Source organism: Pinus tabuliformis, chromosome 2_1 (genome assembly GCF_031772625.1).
Source record: "Pinus tabuliformis cultivar Carrire ecotype Pingquan chromosome 2_1, CPIR1, whole genome shotgun sequence".
NCBI lineage: Eukaryota > Viridiplantae > Streptophyta > Pinopsida > Pinales > Pinaceae > Pinus > Pinus tabuliformis.
Window position 1 is genome coordinate 337,067,746 of NC_142299.1, and position 5,825 is coordinate 337,073,570.

Sequence of the window (5,825 nt, forward strand, 5' to 3'; positions counted from 1 at the left end):
AGGACTATGTAGTTGGATCAGAGGTTAGTGAGTGTGTAAAGAGGCCAATTCACACAAGTGGCTACACTGGACCCCAATCAAAATTGCACAAAGAAATAGGAGGCTTGGAGGGCAGAAGAGGTTAGATAGAGGCCTTTGTCTGTCTATGAGCAACATAGGTATTGTAGAGAGAGCAGGATAACTTTTAAGTTGATTCTTTTTGTAATACTAGCTATATTTCCACTTATATGATAATACAGAGTTGGGGTTTTAGGTTGAGGCTTTCCCCGGGTAAATTATTCCGTGTTATGTGTGATTGATTCCTTCTTATCAGTTATATGTGTTCTTATTGATGTTGCTCATGTTCAATTAAGCTTTCGCTAAATTGTTTGTAGAAGTAGATCAAGTGTTTTGCTTTAGTACATTGCATTACCAGGTGATCTACAGTGGGAATTTCTACAGTTTTTGTCCTAAGAACTAGGCTAGCATGAGAGAGTGAGAGTAATATTTAGGCTAATAAATAGCACACGATATTGAGGGAAGGATATTGTGAGCACTCCAATAATTGCTCAGAACTCTTGGAATCCCTAGCTAAGAGGTTCTTGGAAAACCTCTGTCGGAGACTTGGAGAGAGGTGGGATATGTTGATTACCTATTTTGTAAACGAGAATATATCATTCCTTGAGTTGTGTAGGGTAAGGGGAAGGAAGATAGCAAATTGGAATTGCTATAAGAGTTAGTAATTTGGGTATTGGGTTGTTGAGTGGATAGTGGCTAGCAGTGAGAGCCAGACTTCCTTGTGGATTCATAACACTAGCTTTATTATGGACTACTATTGAGAGGAATTTAATACTTGAGTCTATGTTTGGGAGGAACATCCGTGAAATTTGTTTATGAAATATGTTATCATATTCATTCTATTGAGTTTAATGCTAAATTTTTTCTTTTGTGGTTTTCCACAATGTGTTTTTTTAATAATATTCATTGGCATATTTCAATTTTATTTTTGATGCATGCTTATTTTCATCATGTTACATAGATTTATTTTTACGGATATCAGAGTATTGCATTTTTTCATGTTAATGTGAACTTTGCATAATGGTATAAATACTATATTTTTAGGATTATGGCTTAGCAAGGGAGTTGGGTATGTTATAGGCATAAAGTTGGTATTTTCATGCCATGATCATAGTTAAAACCCCAAGACCCATCAACAACGCACAAGGCATATTGATGCTTATATCCAACTCATATGCAAAAGACCCCCTAGTGAGGGTCTATGTTGGGGTTTCTAATTTTTTCATGATGCTCAATATTGAGATGATTCAATTATGGTGTGCGGTCCTCATTTAAACCTTTGACCATGTCTAAACCTAAAATTATTTATATTGCAAAACACTTACTCATGGGGGATTTATCCCAGCTAAAGGATTATAAATAAGCCTTAGAAATGAGTTGTGTGTTACATTAAGGATTTGCTTAGGGTTCTTAATCCAAAGAAACATTAAATAATATCCTAAGGAAACTTACTCGTGGTTCCTATATTTTACTCAAATTCTTACAATGGACTCATGTGTTGGTTTGAGGGCTTGTTCACGGTTCTTCTACTCGAGAAGATTCAATTATACCTCAAGGCATTAGTTTTCCTTCGTATAATATTATTAAGACTTCATGGCCAATCCTTAGTGTCTAATAACTCTTAATGACATCCATATCAAACTCATATGCAAAAGATCCCCAAAGAGTGGTTGTGTTATGGGTTGTGAGTGTGATTTAATATGGAAATCAAGATCAATAAGATATGTTCAGGGGCTGTGGCCTATGTGTTTTCCTCCCTTTACCATGGAATATAAGTGAAGGAAGGTTCAATTATGGATGAAGCATCTTTTTACCCCCTTAACCATGTTTAAGCCATGAGACACATTTCCGCTATGCAAAACATAATCATGTCATTTTCATCCTACCCAAATGATAAATAGCAACAATCATGGTCCTAAGAACCATTCTTAGTGTGGACCCAAGTCAAATTCTTGTTTAGGGCTTATGTTTTGGCTTAATCATGGCACTCATATCCCTTTAGTAGGCTAGAGATACACTAGGGGGTGCCATGTGGTTATTCAAGGATACATTCGTGGAACTATAGCCTAATATGGTTCATGGGTTATAGATGTTGTTTATAGTGCTTGAGAATGAGAAGCTTCACCAATAAAGAAAGGCCCTTATTATTCTCCCTTGAGATTGATTACACGTTCAGACCCATTCCTAGTTACAAATAATTTAGTTATGAAGTCACATGGAGGTGAATGATATCGTATATAGGTCATATGTGGTGGTTCAAGATCCCTGATCGTGATGAATTTGTAATAACATCCATATTGAATTCAAATTCCAAATAGTACCTACTAAGGGATTTTGTCATGGTTTCTAGATGTTGTTTATGGAATTTGAGATTAAGGATATTGATTTTAGGCTTAAAGCCCTCATTTCCCCTCTAGAACATGTTTAAATTGTGACATCAATTTCCAACTCACAAAACCTACTCATGATGGATGTCTCCTAGTTGGAGATCTACAAGGAACCATTACAAAGAAATCATGTGTTTCTTTGAGGAATCATTCATTTCTCTTTAGGATGGGTAGAATCAACAAAGTCCAAAGGCATTTGTTTTCATTCCTTAACCTTTCTTTGGGTTTCATGAGCCATCCTTGATGCACATAGCCTTCTAATGGTGTCCATATCAAATTATAATAAAAAAGATCCCTTAAAGTGTGCATTTACAGTTATGGTTTGCACATGTTGTTCACGATGTGATATTAATGGCAAACACGATTCCTAAACATGGTTTAAAATATTTTTGGAATGCGCCATAGGGACTTGCATGGTCCATCCATCAAGATTTGGGAAGAGTTAAAGCAATTTTGATAGGAACATAGCTTTTCCTAAAACATTTGCACATTCTTGAGATTTTCAACAAACATGCTTTCCATTTGCTGTAATTTCAAGAAGAAACCTCATACATCTACCATTAATTACTAAATGACCATGACCATATTTATAGTTTTACCTATTAATGGTTAAAATTGAAATCTAAAATAATATACGTATTAATTTAATGGTATAAAAGCTATATTTTTGGTGTTATGGCTTACCAAGGGAAATGGGTATGTTATAGGCATAAGGTTAGTATTTTCATGCCATGGCTATGGTTAAAACCCCAAGACCCATCAATAGTGCACAAAGCATCTTGATGTTGATATCCAACTCATATGCTAAAGACCCCTTAGCAAGGGCTCATGTTGGAGTTTCTAATTTTTTCATGATGCTTGATATTGGGATGGTTCAATTATGGTATGTGGTCCTCGTTTCACCATCTCACCAAGCCTAAACCTTAAAAACCAATTATATTGCATAAAACTTACTCATGGGGCATGTATCCCAATTGAAGGATTACAAAAGAATCCTTATAAAAGAGTTGTGTGTTAGTTTAAGAACTTCTTAAAGCTTTTAAGCCCAAGAATATTCAATGATATCCTATGGAAACTTACTTGTGGTTCTTATATTCTACTTAAAAGCTTACAAAGGACTCATATGTTGATTTGAGGCCTTGTTCATGGCTTTTCTACTAAAGAAGATTCAAGTAAATCTCAACGCACTAGTTGACCATAAAAATTGGAACAATATAGAGAAGATTAACATGACCCCTACTCAAGAATAATAAACACAAATCTAAAAATAATCCAAATTTTGAAAAATTGGTTATAAAAAAACAAATAATACCATTCAAATATTATTAATTAATATAATATAATTATATTTTATGCTCAACCATAAAAATTAAGCTAAAGACTATCAAGAATTTCTTTCTACGCAATTTTCTTAACAATAGTGTCTAAGAAGTGAATGACCGGGTCTTCATCAATTAAAATTTTTAATTGAAAGGTTGAAACCCCCCAAATCCGCCTTTGCTTGAATAACGTACTTGCATTGGGTCGACACTTCCATACCCAAACAAAATTAATACATTTTCTAACTTTAAAACAATCAATCAAAATTTCGGGTTGACTATATATAGACAAGTAAATGTCCGTGTGATGCATAAGATAGTGATTGTCTTCCATTAATGCAAAAGGTGATTTGGCAGCTGAGAGTTGAATTCGCAAACGGTGAGGCTTGAAGAGCAGAAGCCACTCTTTTGAGTATATCATATGTATTTCTTAATTCTTCTATTCTTTGGAGGAAGAAATGTGAACTACGCGTGAATTAGATGATAAAGTATCGAAGTTGAATGACCTCAATCAAATCCTTATGAAAGAAATCACTGTCTTAAGAGAAGAAAAAACTATTTTGTCCACAAATCTCATGGCAATGGGATTAGAAATTGAATCCACAAGGAAAATGACTAAAGATGGGAAGGAGGTTGAGAAAGAACTTGCAAAGCAATATGTTGAATGCCAAGCAGCAATTTCTCATATATACAGGCAATTGTAGGGAGTTGAGGAAATATTGAATAAGGAAAGTTCTACGAAAGAGGAGCGTAAAGTAGTTGATTTTGATAGAAAGAATCTAGAGGAAACTATTTTGCAGTTGAAAGATAAAATTCAAGAGATATCCAAAGAATTAGAGGCAACCGCTAAAGATGCGAAATGTGAAAAGGAAGTGCTTTATCCCAAATTTTAGCAACCAAAAAAGAGACTTCCCAGATCACTCAAAGTAGCCAAATAACAGAGGATGCTTCGAATCTAAAGAAGGAGAAATGTTTTAGCAGGTTTACAGAGCGATCAAGGCTGGCAAGGGCGATCAAGATGAAAGATGGACAAGATATATTGTTGAAACAGGTCAGACATGTACCAGAAATGCACATGTGTTTAATCTCTATGGGACAACTGGATGATGAAGGCTATTCGACAAGCTTTGGAAAAGGAGGCTGGAAAATTAGCAAAGGTGCATTGGTCGTTGCCAAAGGACCCAAGATAGGAACATTATACACATTGAGGACACTGATAGGAAAATTAGATTTGGCTGCTGTCACAAAAGAAGTAAATTTAGCAGATTTGTGGCATAGCGTTTGGGTCACATGAGTGAGAAGGGCTTAAGAATCCTTGTTTGTAAAAATTTATTGCCAGGTTTTAAATCCTACAGTCTTGATCTTTGTGAGCATTGTATATATGGTAGACAAAGAAGGGTTTCATTCCTTAGAGGTGGCCATGACAGAAATAAAAATGTGTTAGAATTGGTACACTTGGATGTGTTTGTGCCTGTTAACATCAAATCATTAGAAGGAGCACAATATTTTGTCACATTTATAGATGATGCATCCAAGAAAGTTTGGGCATATCCTATGAAAAATAAAAGTGAAGTGTTTGGAATATTTCAAAAATTCCATGTTGTTGTTGAAAGAGAGACTAACAAATTGCTGAAGTGTTTAAGAACAGATAATGGTGGAGAATATTGCTCAAATGCATTTAAGGAATATTGTAACAGGTTTGGCATAAAGCATGAGAAGACTGTGCCTAGTACTCCTCAACAAAATGGTGTCGCAGAAAGGATGAATCGCACCATTATGGAAAAGGTGTGAAGTATGTTGTCCAATTCCGGTTTGGAGAAGAATTTTTGGGTTGAAGCAGTCAAGACCGCTTGCTACCTCATAAATAGATCTCCAACTACAGCCTTGGATTGCGGTATCCCTGAAGAAGTTTGGACTAGTAAGAATTTGAATTATTCTCACTTGAAAATCTTTGGATGTGAAGCATTCGTACATATTCCCAAAGAAAATAGAACTAAGCTAGATGATAAATCTATGAAATGCAATTTTTTTGGGATATGCGGATGAGGATCTTGGTTATCGT

The 5,825-nt window shown here is 35.2% G+C and overlaps 1 non-coding gene across 1 annotated transcript; it reads left to right on the top strand.

The window, feature by feature from the left end:
- The first annotated feature begins 3,623 nt into the window (after window positions 1–3,623).
- LOC149200209 (U6 spliceosomal RNA) lies at window positions 3,624–3,726 on the top strand. The gene has a single exon (XR_016254084.1). It is a non-coding gene; the product is annotated as a U6 spliceosomal RNA (small nuclear RNA).
- Window positions 3,727–5,825: the final 2,099 nt, after the last annotated feature.